Source organism: Typopeltis vanoorti, chromosome 25 (assembly GCF_054136105.1).
Source record: "Typopeltis vanoorti isolate ZY-2024b chromosome 25, IOZ_Tvanoo_1.0, whole genome shotgun sequence".
NCBI classification, from domain to species: Eukaryota; Metazoa; Arthropoda; class Arachnida; order Uropygi; family Thelyphonidae; genus Typopeltis; species Typopeltis vanoorti.
This window is the reverse complement of record NC_143573.1, coordinates 67756559-67779155: the sequence shown is the minus strand read 5'-3', so window position 1 is coordinate 67779155 and position 22597 is coordinate 67756559. Positions and strand designations below refer to the sequence as shown.

The window sequence follows — 22597 nt, the reverse complement described above, 5'->3', positions numbered from 1 at the left end:
TACCCTCAAGGGGTGTACAGGATATGACAGTACTACATGAAAAAATTACATCATTACTAACTTCATATCTACAATTTTCCTCCAAATCAGTCTGTTACTTGTCAAGACTCCAACATTATCAGATCTTATATTTCTATCGTCTAAGGCACTTTGTACCGTATCAATCCACCTATATCTTGGTCTTCCTCTGGGTCGTTTTCCTGCCAACCTGGCAGAGAACACTTGTTTTGCTAATCTTTCCTCTCCCATTCTATTTAAGTGACCATACCATCTGAGATTAGCTCTGCTAACGCATTCCTGGATGCTGACAATGTCAAGTTCTTTCCTAATATCCTCATTTTTAATATGATATTGCCATTGATGCCATCTGTTCACGCCTCTAATCTTTCTCAGGACTCTCATATCTGCCGTCTCTAGTCTTTGGTCAAGTGTTTTACTTCTGACCCAGCTCTCAGATCCATAAGTTAAAATTGGTTTGAACACAGTCTTGTATACAGCTAATTTAGTGTTCCGACTAATTTCTTTCTTATTCCATATGAATTTATTCAATTGACTTCCCACGATACCAGCTTTGCTGATTCTGTTGTCTATTTCTTTATTTTGGTTACCATCTTCAGTAAAAATTGTGCCTAAGTAGCTGAAATGTTTTACTTGTTCCACAGGTTCTCCATTCACAACACAGTTGACATTTTCAATGATTCTGCCTATTTTCATTGTCTTTGTCTTTTTATTGCTGACCTTCATACCAAATCTATTACAACAGCTATTCAATTTAGTCAGAGAATCTTGCAGACTTGTAGCAGATTTATTTAGAAGTATAACATCATCCGCATAAAGCAAAGAGCTGACATTAACATCTCCAATTTTGATATCAGGTTTAATACCACATTCCTTCATAATGTGATCCATATAGATAATGAATAACAGAGGGGATAATGTACATCCTTGTCTCACACCAGATTTAACATTAAACCATCTTCCTGTACTTCCTTCAATTCTAACTGCTGACTCACAACTCAAATAAAGACTAAGTATTGCTTGATATAATGCCCCATTGACACCATATAACTGCAGCGTATTGAATAGCTTCTCTCTTGGCACCTTGTCATATGCCTTTTCTAAATCGACAAAACTTAAATACAGATCTTTGTTATATTCCCATGCTTTCTCGACTATTTGTCGTAAAGTGAAGATCTGATCCTGACAGCCTCTATTTGGCCTGAATCCAGCTTGTTCTTCACCAAGCTTTTCTTCCACAATTCTTCTCAACCGTTTCTCAAGTATACTTGCATAGATCTTGCCAGGAACACTCAGTAGGGAAATACCTCTGTAATTCTCACATTCAGTTTTATTTCCCTTTTTATATATGGGTACTAGGAGAGCTCTACTCCAATCATCGGGAATTCGTCCCTCTGTCCAGGCTTTCTGAACTATGCAGTGCAGCCACTGTAAGACTCTTATACCACCATACTTCAGCATTTCTGGTCGAATATCATCTACTCCTGCTGCCTTTCCACATTTCAAGCCTTTGATGGCTTTTTCTACTTCAAGTATGGATATGTATTCCTGACTGCATGCCTGGTCAGTGTTTTTTATCACTGTGCTGTCATCACTGCTTGTTTCATTTAGCAGTTTTTCAAAGTAATTACTCCATACTTCAAGGATATCTTTTTCTCCTGTTTTCATTTCACCTTTATCATCTCTAATTCCTTTTACAGCACTCTTTCCTCCATTCCTAAGCTTCTTCAACAATCTCCAGAATATTTTGCCACCTTTTTGATATTTATTTTCTATATTCTTGCCAAAGTCCTCCCATGACTTTTGTTTAGCTAGTTTTACACACTGTTTAGCTTTCTTACATTTGTCTCTGTATTCTGTAAGAGTAAAAGCTGACTTATTTGCCAGGAACTTTGGATATGCTTTCTTCTTTTCCTTCACTGCCTCTTTAACTTCCTGTGTCCACCAGGGAGTTCTGATTTTTTTATCTTTGCACACAACTTCACCACATGCCTCTCTGGCAGAATCAATCAATGTTTCCTTCAGAGTTTGCCACTGAATCTCCAAGGTTTGATTCCTGTTCTCAAACTCTTTCATTTTCTTTTCAATAATATTTCTGTATTTTAGTCTACAGTTTACATCTGAGAGCTGCTCAACTTTTATTCGCTTTAAAACTTTCTTACATGTTATTCTTTTCAATATGAAATTCAATTTTATCCTGCTCAAGACTAAATAGTGATCACTTCCAATTTCAAATCCTCTGTACACTCTGGTGTCCTGCACCAGGGAGGAAACATCACTATCAACAATAACATAGTCAATGAGACTTTTCTTATTCCTAGCCTCTTCTCTCCATGTGAATTTGTGCACATTTTTATGTTCGAACATGGTGTTAGTAATAACCAGTCCATGTCCTGAGCAGAAATCCAACAGATATTTGCCATTATTATTAGCTTTGCTCTTTTCTCCAAATTTTCCCAAAATATTTTTGTATGTCTCACAATCATTTCCTACTCTACTATTTATATCCCCAACAAGGACCAACTTTTCCTTTTTCATTGTGTCAGTTGCTTTTTCTAAAGCCTCAAAAAATTCCTCCACTTCTACCTTAGTAGAACCTTCTGTGGGACCATAGGCACAAATAAGTCTCATTGTCCAGTTCCCCATTCTCATATTTGCCCACATTACTCTACTTGAGACTGACTGCCATTCAAGAAGATTAGCCTCGTATTTTGTGTTGAATACTATGGCTACTCCTTCTTTTCCTTGATTGTTATTGCCTGAATATAACATTTTGTATTTATTGCTCAGAAAGATCTCACCAGTTTTGGTCTTTTTTGTTTCAGTCACCCCTATTATGTCGATCTGGTACTTATCTAATTCCTCAGCTAGCTCCATTTCTTTGCCATTCAGGCTGCTTACGTTGATAGTACCGATCTTTAACTCTGGTGATGTTGAGTTGGGGTTTGTTTTCAGATTTGTTCCAGTAGCTGACTTTTCGCTGTTCGCCCTGGTTCCCTGGCGAAAACAACGGGGGCCTTGTTTAACCGGGCGACGCCCCAGCCGGCATGAAATTTTGTCATGTTGTACCATCATTTTTTATTTTGGTTTAACCAATAAGAATACAATTTGGTCGGCTAAATCCCAAATTGCCAGCCCATCCTCGTTCGTTCAGTATCAAAGTAGATACCCAACAGGGTGCACCACGAGAAGGTGAGGATTGGACATTAGGTCAGAAGCCCTGGTCGGTTCTCCGCATTCCTTTAAAGGCTATGTGGAGGTCTCCTCTCAGTTATACAGCTTTGACCCTTAAGCACCCCAAGTAGAGATAAGGAAGTTGTTATTCCTCTTTATAAGGCCTTGACATGCCCACATCTGGATTACTGTGTTCAAGTCTAGTCTCCTGGGTTTTTTGGGGATGAGAGAGTGGTGGAGAGGATTCAGAGGCAAGTGACCAAGATAGCGAGTGGCTTGTGAAATGTTCCCTATGAGAATAGATTGAAGGTATGTGGATTGCAGAAGCCGGTTGATAGGAGAAAAAGATGAGATATGATAGAAACATTTAAGTTGCTTAAAGGGTTTATAGGATAGATATAGGAGAAATGTTTCAGCACTTGGCTAGAGGAACCAGAACACCCAGGAGTAGAATAAAGGTGTGGTTAGTAGGGATGCGAGGACTAAATTTTGTATTTGGGTAGTTGTGAATGAGTGGAATGGGCTGTCAGAGTCAGTTGTGAGTACTTTGTCTGTTAATGGGTTTGAGGAGAGGCATGATAGATTGTGTGGATAGACTGGTCTCCCACGATGAGTCTTTGGGACTCCTTGGGTGCACGTATAATAATAATAATGTTTTCTAAAATTAAGTTTTGAAAGGATATAAATGATAAATCACTTGCTAATATAATCAAGTATATATTCTCCATTTGAATCAATAACGCTCTTCCAACATTCTGAAAGCATCATAATACCATTTCTATAGAATTCAGGAAGTTTGGAAGCAAAGAAGTCGCATAGACTCAATTTCAGTACCTCTACTGTGCTGTATTATTTTTCATTAATGAAATGTTGCAAACTTCGAAATAAGTGGTAATCTGAAGGTGCAAGATCAGGAGAATACGGGGGGACATGGAAGCTTTTCCCAGCTAATTTTTCCTCAATCTTGGTACAGGTGATTCTTGCACTATGTGGGGGTGTGTTATCATGGTGAAAAATAACACCCTTTCGATCGCCCATAGAACACCTCTTTTTCCTTCAATCAATCGAGTTGTTCACAGTATACTTCAGCTGTGATTGTTTCGTTTTGTGCCAAGAGTATAATAATACCAGCCATATCCCACCAAACACTTAACAAAACTTTCTGAGAGTGGTCTTATTTTGGCTGAGGTTTAGCCCGTTCCCCTGAATGAACCCACTGCCTTCAGTGCTTAACATTCTTGTAAAGTATCCACTTTTCATCACCGGTAACTACATATGACAATGGTGACTACAAAAACGGAGATTGAACCTCTTGAGAATGAAGAGCCGTGCAGATCTTGACGTGCTCTCTTCGATTGTTGTTCGTCAGTTCATGAGGAACCAACTTGCTGAGCTTAGACACTATTCCAAGTTCTTGCAAATGGCGATGTATACTCGATGACAATGAATTAAGATCGTTTGCTAAATCTTCAACAGCTGCATTGGCATTTCTTGCAATAGCAGCTTCCAGCATACCATTATTGAGAGAGCATTATTGCCTTTTCTGAACTTATCAAGCATGATGTGCTCTTCATTGACCTCCATAGTAATAAAGGGCTATTTAAACAATAACTTATGTATAATGTTCTTGTAAGGTGGAATTCCTTAGAATGAGGCCACCTCAGCTTAGCAGCACTTATAAAGCTTTAAAAATTCATGTTTAGACAAGCTGAGACATGTTTGAACAAGTGCATTATAAAAACGACATTACTTTTGAGATGATCTGATAGTTTATCTGTTTTACAAGGCAAATGAGAGAAATCTACTATCCAACTACAGACCAATTGTGATCACTTCAATCCTCCAAAATAATGGAAAAATTCATCAGTAGCCAACTTCTCCACTATCTAAAGGCTTACCAGTGTATCAGTGACCACATGTACAGATTCTGCTATTCAAGATCCTTGACTGATCTCTTAGCCTACATGACCCGTGACTCAGTCAGTGCCATTGAAGGGGTTAGAGAAACACATGCTTTCACTCTTGACATTTCCAGAGATTTTGATCGCATCTGGCACAAGGTCCCCTAAACAATTATTATTATTATTATTATTCAGGCCTCCAAGGAGTCAAAAGACTCATCGAGGGAGGTCCTTCCTAAGACATAAAGTCTGTCAAGACTCATCGAGGGGAGGTCCCCCCCTGAGAAACACAAAGCCTATCATACCACTCTTTAAACTCACTGACCGTTCTCGCTCCCACCACTCCATCAGGCAATGCATTCCACGGCTCAACCACCCTCCACACAAAGAAACCACTCCTTACCCTCTTGCTCACAGTTTCCTTTCGTAACTTCCAGGGATGGCCTCTTGTCATCACTCCTTCCCGCTGTTCAACCAAGCGAAAGCACTCCCCAGTGTCAACCCTGTAACCACCTCTCAACAGTTTAAAAGTCTCAATCATATCACCTCTCCTTCTATCCACCAAACTCTGCAGTCCACATTCTCTCAGCCGATCCTCATAACTATCCTTGTACAGTCCTGAAACCATCTTTGTCATCCATCTATCCTTTCCACAGTTAATTTATCCCCTTCAAATCCTGGGGACCAAATCTGAGAACAACAGTCCAAGTGTGGTCTGATCAGAGACTTATACAACGGAATGATAACCCTCTTATCTCTGCAGGTCAGTGTCCTTCTCATAATAGCAGCAATCCTCTGTGTTACCTTCACCACCTTTGCAATATGTCCCCTAAACTTCAGGTTTCTATCAATCATCAACCCAAGATCTCTTGTCTCCCCTACTTCCTCCAGTATAACTCCTCCCATAGAGTATGCAGCATCCCATCGATGTTTCCCAAACCTCAAGACCTTACATTTTGCTGCATTAAACTGAAACCCCCATTCATTTGCCCATCTATCTAGCTTATTCAAATCCTCTTGCAGGGCTACCACATCTGCACTATTACTAATAATCCTTCCCAGCTTCGCATCATCCGCAAACAACTGAATATCCCCTTGCAATCCACTGGCAACGTCATTGATATAAAGGTTAAACAATATAGGTCCTAGTACTGAGCCCTGTGGGACCCCACTTGTAACCTTCTGTCTCCTTGAAACTGCTCCACCATACACAACTCTCTGATACCTATCAGACAGCCAATCCTGAATCCAGTTGACCAATCTGACATCCAGACCCATGTGTTGCAACTTAAATATCAGCTTATCATGTGGCACTCTGTCAAATGCCTTTGCTAAGTCTAAGAAAATTGCAGTATATGCCTTTCCCTCATCTAATGTTCTTGTAACTTTATTATAAAAGGCTAGCATATTGCTAAAACAAGAGCGGCCTTTCACAAATCCATGTTGACCACAAATCACTGATAACATTACCCTCATCTGCCCAGTGCTGTATACGGTCCCTCACTACTTTCTCCAAGATCTTAACAACTACTGATGACACACAGACTGGTCTATAATTAGACACTTCTAGTCTGTTACCACCCTTATGCAATGGCACTATCTTACCTTCCTTCCATTCTCTGGGCACCTTTGCCGAAGCCAGACTTTCATTGAAAAGCCAGGTTAAAGGCACTGTCAGTTCCCTAGCACATTCTCTCAAAACTCGTGGTGAAATACCATCCAGTCCCAAAGCTTTATTGCCATCCAGAGTTCTCAGTATCTGAAACACACTCTCCTCCTGTACCTCCAGACCTAAAACCAGTCCTAGCCCTCTAACATTAAAACTGACTCCTCTAGGATGAAATACTCCAGGAATTTTTCAATGAACTTCAGTGTTCATTGAAAAATTCCACTATGTCCTCTGCATCACTCACTCTATTCCCATTTTTATCCCACAATATCATTCTTCCACAGTCATTTCTCCTCCTACTGGCCACATAGCTAAAAAATTCCCTAGGATTTTCTTTGGATCTTAGGGCCAATCTCCTCTCATATTCCAGTTTCGCTTTCCTTACCACACTAGTCACTCTTCTGGCCTGTGTCTTATATTCCTCATGCATCTCTTCACCTGTCTCCTTATATCTCTTCCATAGCCTCTTTTTCGCATGCAATTCCTGTTTAATATTGTTTGTCATCTTTTGGCTGTACACCATCCTCTGTAACTGAGTATCCAGCTTTCTCTCTGGTTATTCACTGCATGCTATTTTTATTATTAACACCAGACCTCCAATGAGTCAAAAAGACTCACTGCAGGAAGTTCACACATGCTTTAAACACATTCAGTGTATCTGCATTTACCACAATGTCAGCCAACACATTCCACTGACCAACCTCCACAAAGAACCTACTCTTTATGCCCCTGCTCACATTCTCCTTATACAGCTTCCAGAAATGTCCTCTTGTTCTTTCCCTTTTTCTGTTCTACAAAAACTTTCTTCCACATTAACCTGGTAACAACTCTTTAGTAATTTAAATGTCTCAATCATATCCTCTCTCTTCCTCCTATTCACAATGCAAACCATTCCCTCAATCTGTCCTCATATCCCACATCCCAAAGACCACAACCTAAGTCAGTCATCTCTGGACCCTTTTCAATATATCCTCATCACCATGAAAACCAGAGGACCAGATGTGTGCACAATAAACTATACTAGGCCTGAGCAGAGCCTTTTTCATCTCCATTATTTCTGATACTCCTGTAAATAAACACAGCAGTTCACTTTTAGGTCCATAACCAGTCCAACCCTACCCACTTGTTAGTTGTGATTTTGCCACCATACCTGTCCTTGCCCAATCACCTTCATTACTGACTGCCATATATATCCACCCAGTCTCAACTACTCCACTCATGTCCCGATCTATTCAGTTTCTATGCTGATCATCCCCATACCAACATTCACTTGCTTTCAACATCCACTCACCTTATGCACTGTCTCCCTGTCCACCTGGGTTCTCCCCGTTCCCCTGTTCTTCTTGCATTCCCATTTTCTCTTCATTTCTCATGCTACTACTGTTTCTATTACTAAGCACTTCTACTCTTCAATACCACTTTATTCATTTTCACTTCATCTTTTACTTTTGATCTCTTGCTTGCACTTCCATCTAGCAACAGTTTCTCCAGTTCACTGACTCCACAGCCATTCAAATGCAACCCATGATGTCTGTATAATTCCATTCTTCCCTAAAATACATGCCATACATCAACAAACTGTACTCTCTTCTCCTTGCATAGCTCTGCTAGCACATACCAATGATTGTGGACCCCCCATCTCAACTCATCATTGTCATACCTTGGCAACACACTGACAAACCTTTCCCACTATACTGTTGTCGTTCATTCTCCTCAATCACCTCCTGATAATTTCTCTTACATTCTCTTTATGTCCACTTTAATCCTTTGTTCTCGCAACCACTCTTGCTTGTCCAAAGCATGAATTGTTGACCTTATGGACTCTCTCTCATTAACCAATCCTCTAACAATGGAATCTCCATACAATGCTATTCTTGAATCATTTGTCACTTCTTTTACCCTTTTTCCTTTCATTCTATCCTTTTGCACACTTTCACTTGTTTCTACTAAATGTCTAATATTACTTCATATATTCTTCATTTCATTTTTCATTTCAAATAACTTTCTTCAAATCTTGCATTCTGGCAATTTCACTCTCAGTTGCTCTAGTATTCTCACTATCTCTCATTCTTTCCTCACTCATACCTCTTTTTGCTTCTTCATTCTTGCATTTTTTTCACTCCCTCAGTCTCATTAGCTTTCAATCTGTTTCTTTGATTTATGTTAACTTTCATTCCTTCAGTCTGTTTTGCATCTGTTAACTCTGTCTAACAAAATATCACACTTTCTACAAATCCATACCTTCTCTCATCTACTGTTTAGTCTCACCACAAACACATCTTTCACATTTCACCAAGCATGCATATTACATGCATGACATCTAACCATTTTCAAAAAATCTATCTATCTTAATCCTTGATGCCACTCACCTGATTAACCTTGTGCATACTATCATTGTGTTCCATTCAGTCAAGATTCAAAAATTATATTAAAAAAAAAGTCAGTAACAAATCCGCAAGGACAATAATCACACAGACATGGTAAGTTATCAAAAATAAACAATAATATAATAAACAAAAGTAATATCATCAATTATTACACAAAATAGTATTTATCTTTTCCATAGCCCTTTACCAACATTAAGTGTGTGATGCTAGATGGCACACTCTCTTCAATCTTCACCACTAATAAAGGAGTGGCAGAATCTCTGTTCTGTCACATATCCTGTTTCTGCTGTACATAAATAACCTACTCTCAACCACCAATCCCATTCACTGCTTTGCTGATGACAGTCCTATCCATTCATCCAGCTAATTGTCAAACTATGCAGTGCTTAGACGTGCTAAACTTGGAGTAGTGACTTAAATGGTGATCTCCACACTATCCACCAATAGGACAAGAGCAATCTGGTCATCTTTAATGCCACCAATACACAATCTTGCTTTTTCTTTCATAAAAGAGGATCTCAGGTCGCCTACCTTTATTACCTAATTTACTACCACTAATTATCACATAGCCAGGAAATTAGCATCAACACTCAAGGAATTGGTAGGTAATTCTCCTCCTATATAAAGAACATACAACAGTTTATAAACAAATTTAAAAACATAACACTCAACAAAGATGATTTATTAGTTAGTTTTAACGTTTCTGCCCTTTTCACAAATGTCCCAATCAGGGACACAATTCTTCTCCTACAGAACAAATTTCTGCCCAACATTACAGCTCTCTTTGTCCACATACTACATTCCGGTTACTTCATTTAGCAAAATAAATTTTATCTAGAAAAAGATGGTATGGCTATGGGCTCACCTCTATCCCCCACCCCCAATTGCTAACTTTCATATGGAAGCTTTTGAGCAACATGCTCTTGATTCCTTTACTCTAAAACCTACAATTTGGCTTAGATACGTTGACGATGTTTTTGTTATCCGGCCACACGTTTGCAAAACTTTAAACACATTCCTTAACCGACTGAACAAACAACATGAGTGCATACAATTTACTACTTAAATTGAAAATCAAAACTTGCTCCCATTCCTGGATACACTAGTCACACGTCTTCTCTCAGGCTATCTATCCTTCACTGTTTACCACAAACCTACACATACTGGCCAATATATACATGCTGACTCATATCACCACCCTTCACAAAAATTTGGAGTCATTAACATCCTCAAAAACAGAGCTACAACAGTTTGCTCTAATGAACAAGCTCTTAAACAAGAATTAAAAATTATTAGCAATACATTTATAAATAATAGCTATAGCAAAAATACTATTAATAAAGTTCTTCATAAGACTTCATCAAAACATAATATAATTACAGTAAAACAATAGCTATCCCATACATTAAAGGGTTATCAGAAAAAATTTATAGAATCCTACACCATTATAATCTTAATGCCACTTTTAAACCACCATTAAAATTAAAAAACATTAAACTCCTCTAAGGATCTTCTCCCCACCAAAGGCACATCCTGAATTTATTGCATCTATTGCACCTATAACTTACCTTATATTGGGGAAACTGGACATACAATCCCTATCCATAAAAAAGAGCACAAACGACATATTAAATTTAACAATTGTGGTGAAGCAGGCCTCTCACATCTCAGGCCTCTCTTAATACCCTACACCAAATTGATTAGAAAAGCACTTGCTCATTACATCATAAAAAACCTAGTATGAACGGAAATTTAAAGAAGCCTGCGAAATTTTGATTAACCACCCAAACTTAACAATAATGGTGGCATAAAAATCCCAAGAATTTGGATGGCACACATTCAGCCCACTTAGTTTCCAGTAAATACTGACTTTAGGACTCTAAGCAATTTTTCAGCTTTTATTGGCCACTATCCATACCAGTTGGTTGTAATTTATATGTATACTAATATACGGTAAGTAATCTTTTATTTTTATTTATTAATTTTTCCTTTTTGTAAACATGTTGTCCTCAAGCTTAATTTAATTTTGTAACCTAACAGATAACAATAATAAGAATCTAGCTTTGATGTAGTAAGTTTTTTTTTTTCACCAGAGGTCAAGCCAATAGTTGTAACAGTTGGTCAGTAACTTGAGCATGCCATGCAGATTGCAGTGCAATTTGTTTCTTTGTATATATGTGTATATTGCAGATGATGATCTTAATATTAAAGCTGAAACATTGAGTGTTTATTTTGGTTTATATTAAACTAAAGTTTTTACTTTAACACAGTAGTTGTTTCCATAATTTCCATGATGTATCTACCTTTATTACCTTTAGCAATACCCAAATCACCAACAAAAGCAGATCAATTCTCTACTTGGATTAACATTTACCTCCAGCCTCTCCTGGCATAGACTCATCACACTGACTGCTTCCTTAGCATCTAAAAAAAAAAAAAAATACTAGGCTAGGCATTCTCTTCCACTCAAGACATTATTTTCCACCCATCCAGCTGCTAACTATATACAAATCCTAAATCTACTCATCCTTGGAATATTACTCAATTGTGATGCACCTATTCTCTTACAGACTTACTTCAACCACTATTTCTCAGATAACTGCAATGTTGCAAAACTGTGTCTGTTTTACAGGTACATTCATGGTCAGAATGACTGCCAGCGAACTGGCAACCATCATTCCTCCACTTTCTGTTGGGGCTGCTAAAACATAAGCAGCTGCTGATGTTTTAACAGGCTATTTTCAGTGCAACTGTAAACACATCAAACCCACTTCTACTCTTCCTCTTTTAATCGTTCTACCCTTGTCCTCTGGAACAGCCTTCCGCAAGAAGTATTTTCAAACACCTGAAACCTACAACTCAAGAAATATTTCAATAAACTTCTTTAGCAATACCCAAATCACCAACAGGAGCAGATCAATTCTCTACTTGGATTGACATTTACCTCCAGCCTCTCCTGGCATAGACACATCACATTGACTGCTTCCTTAGCATCAAAAAATAAATAAATAAAAAATACTAGGCTAGGCATTCTCTTCCACTCACATGCATCCCACACACATCACTTATGTACTTATAGATTATTGAACCTCTTGTATATGGGATCAATATTAAAAAGAGAGAGACCAATTAACTTTATCTTTAGTTGAAAAGTCTGTATAAAGGTTCTTTACACCCTAGATTTGAATTCAGGTTTTTCCAATCAAAGGTTATCTTATTGTTATTGACTGAGCTATGAAGGCCCAAAGTTCAGAGGATATATAGAAAAAGTTGTGAAGAAATTTGCTACAGTAACAAAAAAGACACCAAGCCATTCTGATCACTCTGTTGAATAAGCTGATAACCTGTATTTATTTATTTTGGGAAGGGGGTTGAAGAAATGCTGGGTAAGGAATACCTAAGGAATGAAAAAACACTGAAAATATTTAATATAGTATCATGACTATGAAACATTGCTTACAAAGTCAAATGGAGTGGGGGGGGGATGTAAACTACTGAATTGCTGAGTTTCAAAAAAGAAAAAAAGATTGAGACTTGCAAGCTCCTCTCTCACCTTATAATGGCTAATCTGGTATGGATGCTGAGATTTTAATTATCACTCATGTTGATGTTTAGTTGAATATACACATATCTATAGATAATAAATAGTAACTAAATTTATTTAGTTAACAAATTATTATGCCAATTTTTCAATTTGGTCACCAAGGCATCACAAGTGAAAAAAAAAAAAAATTTAAAAAATACACTGAGCAAAATGTGCATACAGAGAAATGCATAAGAAAGCAAAACACAGATTAAGTATGAATGTTGGGATACAAATCCTTACTGGCACCCTCTATTGAAAAATGATGGAAACTCCTTTATAAGAGAAGTCTTTTTCCAATGACTCTGGTGATCTGTATCAATGGTATCGCATGGTCTGTTACCTCGGAACAGCTGTAGTATAGGTAATAGACATACATCCATTCAGGAGAGTCCATGTTAGCCTAGCTACCAACTTCGTAACAGAAATGCAATGTGTACATAATATTATATATTTATATAATATATATCACATTTGAACTAAAATATAAAATACCAAAATGCTTTTCTGTATAAACCTTTGAACATACATAATGGAGCTGGGAACGAGAGTGTATTTTTTAAATATAAATTGACAGTGAATAAGTTTAAGGTGAAATATGATTTGTACTATTATGGGATATTCAGTTGTATGCAAAAGGTACAAGATTTTTCTTTTTCACACATTCTGGTCAAGTAGCTTTCCAGCATGCATTTAAAGTTGATGGTTTCAATTCTGATAATGCCAATTTAATGCAATCCAAAATAGAAAATTTCTTCCACACATCAATAACTGTCAGTAAATTATCCTTATCTAGTTTATTCAAAATGTATTGGAATGTTCTTCTTATGTAGTAAGTTTTGAAGGTAGCAATCACACCCTGATCTAGTGGTTGTGTTAAGGATGTTGTATTAGGAGGCAGAAAACAAAATCCCACATTCAGATGTTCTAAAACAGGATGGCTAGGCACGTTATTGTCTATAATCAACAAAACTTTATAAAGTCCAATTTTTTTTTCCATCAAATAGTTTAACTTCTGGAACAAAACATTGATGGAACCATTCATTAAAAATTTATTTTGTAACCCAACCTTTTTTTGTTTGCCTTCCAGTGCACTGGTAATGTGTTAAAATCCACACCTTTCATTGCCCACAGTCTTAGGAATCGGTTAATGAGTAATGGTTTTAATATATGACCTCCTGAAGCATTGCTGCAAAATCATAGAGTCACACGATCCTAGCTGCCTTAAGGCCACCAACACTTTTTTGTGATTTTGTTATATAAGTTCTACTTGATATTTTTTTTTCCAAAAAAAAGGCTGGTCTCATCTGCATTCCAAACTTGACCAGGAGTGTAGTCACCATTTTCAATAATTTTGGATAGTTTTGAAAGAAATTCCCTAGCTGCCAGCTCATCTGCAGATGTGGCTTCTCCTTTTATTTTTACATTATGAAGTGTATATCTTTTGAGAAATTTTGTAAGACCACCTGTACTTGCAGAAAAATCACAATTGTTGTTTGATGTTGTTGGCTCCTTTTCCTGAATCTTACAACTGTAATGCTTTCTGTTTGATGACATTTCCTTCTAAAGGTATTCCTTTTTGTGAGCAATCTTCTATCCACATCATCACTAGAGCCTTTACCATCTTCACTTTTATAATGTCTCTCGTATACGATGATGACTTGGCACCCAATTTTGTTCCATAAAGAACAGATTTTCTAATGGCCTCTTCATTTTTCTTAATTGTTCTCATGGTAGCTTCGATCAATCCAAAATATTTCCCTAAGGATGTTGAACCTTCTCCAGCTGCTAAATTATCTAAAATTTGGATCTTAGTTTCTAAAGAAATAGCTTTTCTTCTTCTGTCTAACTGAATTATCTGACATTGTGATTTAATGGGGTAATGTTACGAAAATATCTGAAAATAATGAATAATTAATTTTACTAATTTGATATTACTCATACAAAACAAACTTCAAAATTTAATACATATCTCTATAACTCTATTGTACAAACAAAACACAAGACGTAAACATTTTGAATTGTAAACAAGAAATGATTGTTTAGCAAACAGCTTAACTCCTTCCAAGCAGCTTTATATAGGCAGGCCTCCCATAATGGACCAACTTAACTTCGAGGAATCAGCAGACCCTTCTGCTTCCAGGAACCAACGGCAAGTGAATATAACGGATCATCACGACTTAACTTCAGGAAATCGTAATTACAAAAATTGATTTTTTTTATTGTTACCACAACTGTCTACATTCCGTAGCGTAGAGTAATCCCTGATCTTTAAACATCGAGAAGGTTCCCCGAAAGTCAAGTTTAAGTACATATTTACCGTTCTAGGAAATGATAATTATAATGATAAATTTAGTTTAATCCTTTATCCAAGTGTAAGCAAACAGTTTGCGCCTGAAAATATCTTCAGGACTGAGGTAAGGTGGTACATCCCTTGGCAACTCATAGTAAAGGTGGACCAAGCTCTCATCACTCCTTGTCTTAGTATCTCCCATAATGCAAAGCACATCTCCTTGCAGACATGTATACTGCTATGCATTAAGGGAAGGGCCGCTATCCAGACCAGTTTCAACCTTTATTGATGTATCGTCAGTGGAAGGCAGACTCAGAGTGTGATACTAAGGCAGAAGCAATGGAGAGGTCATATTTACCTATACGAGTTGCCAATCAGTGTTATAATGGAAATACCCTTTTTAACAGAACTGAATTGAAACAGAAATTTTAAAAATACGTGCCATTTGAACCATGTTGAATCAAAATATACCGTGTAAAAATAGAATTGCTTTTGTTTTTTAACAAGTCAAAAGAAATTGTGGTATTACTTTATGATTGCTACTGCTCTCTGAAATCAGAGATGCCATCAAAACAAAACCACACATGATCCATGTATCACGCAGTTGATGTCAGTGGAAGTGACGCTGTCACTTTAAAATATATTTATGGAGGTGTTTGTTTTTTTTATGTTTGAAACAGTGGGTTGTTAAATTTCTTTGTGAAAGGAGTGTTATAGTGTTTTTTTGTATGTGTTTATTGTTCATTAGGCATTTTGCTCTTTGCGATCGCAACTGAAGTTTATTAATTTATAAGTTGAACATTACGTAAGTTATACAGTATAACTTACGTAATGTTTTACTGTATAACTTACATGCAATTTAATATAAGTTATATTAAATTGCATGTATTCTCATGGCAAATAAGCCATGAGAATACATGCAATTTACAGAAAAAAAACACTGTTATTTTTGGTGGTGGTGGGTGGTAGATGCTGTTAATGATAGTGTCATTCTGTGTATCTGGAGAATTAAGTAGTAGGGAAGAGTAAGATGTGTGTAGCAGAGTAGAGTAGTGTACCCTCCTGCAATGAGTCCTTGGAGGTGTCAGGTAATAATAACAACCTGCTGTTGCTAAGTGGTATGTTTTTTTTAAGAACTGCAGGCCAGAAGTGCGTATTTGAAGAATTAAGTGGTAATGGAAATAGTGAGTTGTGTGTAACAAAGTAGAGAAGTGTGCCTTCCCCATGGTGAGTCCTTGGAGGTGTCAGGGATTGATAATAATAACCTGCTGTTACCAGTTGGTGTGGTTTTTCAAAGGCAAGCAGTGTTTGGTAAAATGTTTGTGTTTCTTGGTATCCGAGTTTGTGGTATTGACTTTTTAGCATTGATGTTGTCTTAGTTTCCTGTGGAGTGATATATATTGGATTTCAATGAGTTAGCTCTTAAGGGCCATAAGAGCTAACTCATTTACTACAGAGATGCTACAGAGAATAGTGGGAGATCAGGGGAGAACCAAAGGTCATGCCTGGAAACTGTATAAAGAGGGTGTGAGTAGGGGAGTGAGAGGCAGGTTTTTTTCTTGCAGAGTTGTGAATGATTGGAATGCCTTGCCTGAGAGTGTGGTGTCTGCAAGGAGTTTGAATGTGTTTAAGACCCGGTATGATGAGATGTGTGTGAGATAAAAGGACCTCCTAGATGAGTCTTTGACTCCATGAGGTCTTGTTTAATAATAATAATAATAATAATAATAATAATAATAATTTCATTTCATAAATCAGAGGTGTTTGGTAGTGTGTTCATGTTTATAGATATCTGAATTCCTGGTTCTGTTGCAGTTATTATTGTTTCCCAAGATGTGGAGAGAGAAGTATGTTGGCTTCACTGACATTAAAAGGTTAGGTAAGCTCTTGAGGACTACAAGCCAGAGATATTTGTGTTAGGTAGTGTTTTCATGTGTCCTAGTATTGGCTTTTTGATATTTGATTGGCTGTTTTAGTTTCTTGGTGGTATGTTGGTTTCAACAAGTTCAGAAGATCAAATTAGTTCTCAAGGGCTGCAGATACAGAGGTCTTTGGTTGTGTGCTCATGTTTCTTGCTACAGTGTTTGTGGTGGCCTTGGCTTTTTGGTATTACAGCAGCTGTTTTAATTTCCCATGGGGTGATATGTTTATTTCATCAACTTGAAGATATTAAGTTGTCTGTGAGATTATGTTCTTCATTGAAGATTACAAGGAATAAAAATCTAAGTGATGCTATTAATCTTGTTATATTACTTTTATTATTGTTTTATGTTCTGTGATGCATTTTTTTTGTTATTTCAATTTTCAAAAAAAAAAACTGATACTTTTTAGAATGTTTTATTATCTTCCTAGTGCACTGTCACATAATAAGATGCAACAGTTATGCAGTTATGTCAATTTCTGAGTTACTGGAATGCAGGAGTTGTCATAAAGTTACACTGAAATTGCTTGTTGAAATACATAAGAAACTGACCATTTCTGAGCCTTAATTATTCCAATATTGCAAGTTGATAAAGCAGTTCCTATCTTCATTAGTTCAGTAAATATCTATGTATAAATGTATTAGTCCTATGACATTAAAAGTTTTGAGCTATGGAGTGCATGTTTTCATTGAAAAGATGCCAACAAACATCTATTTTAATATGCATATCTACTAATATGCATATTATATGAATGTACATGTGTATATAATGATAATGCATTACATAACTTTTTGTAACTCTATGCATATAATAACCTGGACGAGCTGTTGCTCTTAGGTTACACACATGATTGTCAAAATTTTGTACTAGAATATGAAGCTTACAGTAAAAAAATAAATAAGAAATTTAAAAAAAACTGACAATTCTTAAAGATTATGCAATATGGAATTACTATTATTATCATTATTAAAGCCTCCATGAAATTAATCAACTCATCTTGGGAATATGTTTGGGAATAAGATATGTTTATGAGAAAAGATATGTTTCTGAAGCAGTTAAATGTTTCCAGTTATATTTAAAATTTACTTCTAATATAGATGGAAATGAAATATCATTATTATTATAAATTAGCACCTCAATAGTTTGTAGACTGATCACAGGAGGTCCAATAACCATCATTTGCACAATACATATATTTTGTTTGAGCTCTATTTATCAACAAGGTACTAACAAATGAATCAAACTCTTCAACTCATTCACTACTAAGCAAAAAATTTAGTCCTCATGCCTTTGCTAACTACTTACATTTCCAAGACAATTTACTGCTTGTTAGTGTAATTCAATAACCAAATAATCCTATGAGCTTTTTTAACCGCTTTTTACAATATGACCATTGAACTTCAACTCATTGTCCACTAGCACCCACTAAAAAATCCCTAGCCTCATTAATTTCTTGCAATCCAGTTCAATCAGTGTAGTACACAACTGGTAATCTTTTCATCCCACAATGCATAACCATTACATTTTTCCAGTGACAGTCATTCTTCTTTGCCCCATATAGTCTATACATATCATTGTGCATAATCTTTGCATCATCCTTATTAACTATTACTCTACCCAATTTTACATCAGAAAATAACTGAATATTTCCCCTCAGAAATCATAAATATAAAAGTTAAATAGTAGTGGCCCAAGTACAGAACCTTGTGGCAAACCACCAGTACATATCCTTTTTTATACATTCTTGTGTAGAGGCTTAAGTGCTGTGAGGACATTATGTTGGAGGTTTAATGGATTTTTTACAACACTCAAAAAGAATTAAATTAGAATTTAATACTCCTATATTTCGTCCTAGTCACTAGGACATCTACGGGGATTACAAAGACAATTAATGTAACATGCACACAAAAACTTACAATACTAAGCCCAACCACGTGGGTGACACTAAAGTCCTATCTAGGTGGAGCGCCCTCTAAGGGTGGTAGTAGGTGGCCTGGAATGTAAGGTGGGACCTCTGGTGATGAGTGTTTCCCAAATCTTCGGAAGCTTAATACAACCGTATTTGTTAAGATTTGGTTGGTTTCCGAGAGCTGCTGCTGCTTCTAAGAAAAGTCTCTCTTTCTTGAATTTGCTGTGGTGGAGCATGGTGGTTTTCTTCCATGATACTCTGTGGGTGGTGTCCAAAACATGGTCAGCCAAGCCTGAGTGGCCATAGTTGTGTTTAACGATGTACGACTTGTGTTCCTCCAGACGGATGGATGCTGATCTGTAAGCTTGATGTTCCTGTAAGCTTGCGTACTTTGGACAGACAGGCAGATCAACATCCATCCGTCTGGAGGAACACAAGTAGTACATCGTTAAACACAACTATGGCCACTCAGGCTTGGCTGACCATGTTTTGGACACCACCCACAGAGTATCACGGAAGAAAACCACCATGCTCCACCACAGCAAATTCAAGAAAGAGAGACTTTTCTTAGAAGCAGCAGCAGCTCTCGGAAACCAACCAAATCTTAACAAATACGGTTGCATTAAGCTTCCGAAGATTTGGGAAACACTCATCACCAGAGGTCCCACCTTACATTCCAGGCCACCTACTACCGCCCTTAGAGTGCGCTTCACCTAGATAGGACTTTAGTGTCACCCACGTGGTTGGGCTTAGTATTGTAAGTTTTTGTGTGCATGTTACATTAATTGTCTTTGTAATCCCCGTAGATGTCCTAGTGACTAGGACGAAATATAGGAGTATTAAATTCTAATTTAATTCTTTTTGAGTGTTGTAAAAAATCCATTAAACCTCCAACATAAAAACCTTTTTTATACAGTCCATAGATGAGAGATTGGTTGATCTGTCTATAGTACATTAGTACCATATATGGACTCCTCCTCTTATAAACTACTCTGATATTTATCCATTAACCATCTTCTGATCCACATAACTAGTTTCATATCTAAACCAATTTGCTCCAACTTATGTAACAGAGTTCCATGCAGTATCCCTGTCAAATGCTTTTGCAGGAACCAGCAGCATCATCGTGTGGCCATTCCCATTATCCAACTCAGTTGTCACTTTATTATAAAGCATGAGTAAATTACTGAACCATGCTGTCCCCCCCCACACACACACAGTATCCCATTCCTGAATTTTGTCTTTAACCAATAATCTTGAGAATCTTCTCCAATATCTTGACCATCACTACTGACATGCTGATCGGTCAATTATTCACTAATTTTGTCTTGACGTCCTTTATGCAAAAGAACTATTTCCTTCTCTCTTTCGGTAGTCTACCAGAGCTGAGATTCAATCCAATCAAAAGGCAATAATAATTCCCTGGCACATTCTCATATATGCAAGATGATATCCCATCCAAACCCATAAATGTATTCACATCAAGGTTCTGTAATATCCTCTGTAATCTCCTATAATTTTGTCTTGACCCATCTTTATGCAAGAGAACTATTTCCCTCCCTCCCCTTTTTTCCACTCTTTTGATAGTCTACCAGAGCTGAGACTCAATCCAATCAAAGGCACTAATAATTCCCTAGCACATTCTCATATATGCAAAATGATATTCATTCAAACCCATAATTATATTCACATCAAGGTTCTGTAATATCCTATGCATGCCACTACCATCTTAACAGTATTGTAGGCCCCTCGACAAAGCAATGTACCGGGGCCCTACCCACCCACCTACAGGAATAAAATGTAAACGGTCAATAAAATTAAGCCTATAGATTTATTGGTAATTTTAACAAAATCAATGTTTAAACATAAATAATATGCTGTAAACCAAGGATTAATGAATGCAAACTTTTGCAAAATTTCTTTGTGGAGAATTGATTTATAATTGGCTTAAAGTCAATGGTCTTCAGGATGTCATTTTCCATCCACATGAGCGAAAGCCAGTTCAAACACTGCTGCCCCGTTGTGCTGTGAAGCTGATTCTTTGTAAGTTTCAATCTTGAAAATGAATGTTCCCCTGTACTGTTGGTCACCATCATGCACATAAACACTGAGCAATTTCAACATTGGGAAACAGATTTCAAGTTCTCCAAAATTATTTTTCTATACAACACAGGGAATATACAATGTAGAGATTCTCACAAAAAAATTTTTTTTTCAATTTTATTTATAGTATAATATGAAAAGAATTTAGTAATTGACATATTGTGCACCATTTCCAGTTCTTTTTCTTAGCTCAGTGTTCCAGCAAGAGGCCGAGTAATTGATACACTCTGCCATGAGATCTCTCATGAACAATATAGCAGCATGGGGACCCTGAGAAGAAGAAAAAACTCTTGCAAATTCCCCTTGGTAATATTAAAATCTATAAGAACAGTAAAATAAATAAATAAAATAAAATAAAAAAGAAGTAAAAAAAGGAAGAAAAATCACTTATTTCTTTTGGAGGAGGCGTTATTCATTTCTTATAGTTAGATACAATCCTGAATTTAAATTTCAAATATTTAAAATTTAAATCCATTTAAATACCTCATTTTAAATGAATGAGGTATTTAACTGGTATGAAACTCTTGAAAGAAAGAAGTGCTATAATATATGCAAGCAAAATTTTGGAAAAATCAAGAAATTAAATAAATAAAACCTCAGCATGTAAATAATTATGTAATCTTTAGTGCAAGTGTGGTGTATAAAAAGGAAGGAAGAACAACTATTTCGATCATGCCGGTTCAAATAAATCTTAAGACCTGAAGATCTCAGTTGTCTTCAAATTACAAAACTTGTATAATACACATTTAAATGATAGTATGTATGCTACAAAAGTACCAGGAGTTGCTTTACACTAAATTAATGTTTACTTTTGCAAAGTTATACCATCAGTTTACATGTTGGTAATTCCGGGAAGGAAAAAAAATCTTAATAAGTAACAGGAAAGCTAACAGTTTATTCAAAATAAACACTTAGAACGGAGGAACCTTATGTGTCAACTTACTCATTATTTTAGGGTAAGCAGTTATGATTTTGATTTCATAACTTTGTAACCGTACTTACCTATGTTTATGTTATTATATCAAATCGGAACCATTACTTTTAATCTGTCTTTTGATTCGTTTACTGAAATTCCAAATTAAGATTATTTCATCGTATACTGAACAAAATAAAATATATCACAATACTGGACAAAACACCGTACACCAGCTGTACACCTCCATCCTGACAAGTGTAATGTATTCTCGTCTCCAGACGCTTCACACAGAGGGCATTCGCGAGGAGAGGATGATGATGATGCGGTATTTGCCGGCAAGAAAAGGCGAAGTCATTTGATATAAGGAACATCAAGTGGTTACATACAGTGATTGAACGCGGTCTCGAATACCTCAATAGTGCTGCACAAGAAGACGTGGGAAGCAGTTATAAACCATATTTTGTTCCTTCAGATTACATCTCACGCACTGGAATTGCCGTCAGTTCTGGCGGTAAAGCAATCTCACATGTTACAACCATGTCTGTGCGGAAAAGCTACACACGATGGAGCAGGCTACTTAAAGGTATAGTATATATACAATATATATGTGTGTGTGGATTTCTTGTATATGAATGTTTGTGTGGATCTCTTGTATTTTTGCTGCTGTTAGAATTTTATAAGTTGTCTTTAATAAGTGAATACAAGTAAACCTATCTCTATCC

General features: G+C 36.7%; 1 protein-coding gene across 1 annotated transcript in view; it reads right to left on the bottom strand.

Annotated features, from left to right (window-relative positions):
* LOC150092818 (endoplasmic reticulum-Golgi intermediate compartment protein 2) overlaps positions 1-22147 on the bottom strand; it is a 203931-nt gene extending 181784 nt beyond the window's left edge. The window contains exon 1 of the mRNA XM_090414670.1: positions 21962-22147. The gene's annotated coding sequence lies outside the window, so the exon portion shown is untranslated. The remainder of the gene's footprint in view (positions 1-21961) is intronic.
* Positions 22148-22597: the final 450 nt, after the last annotated feature.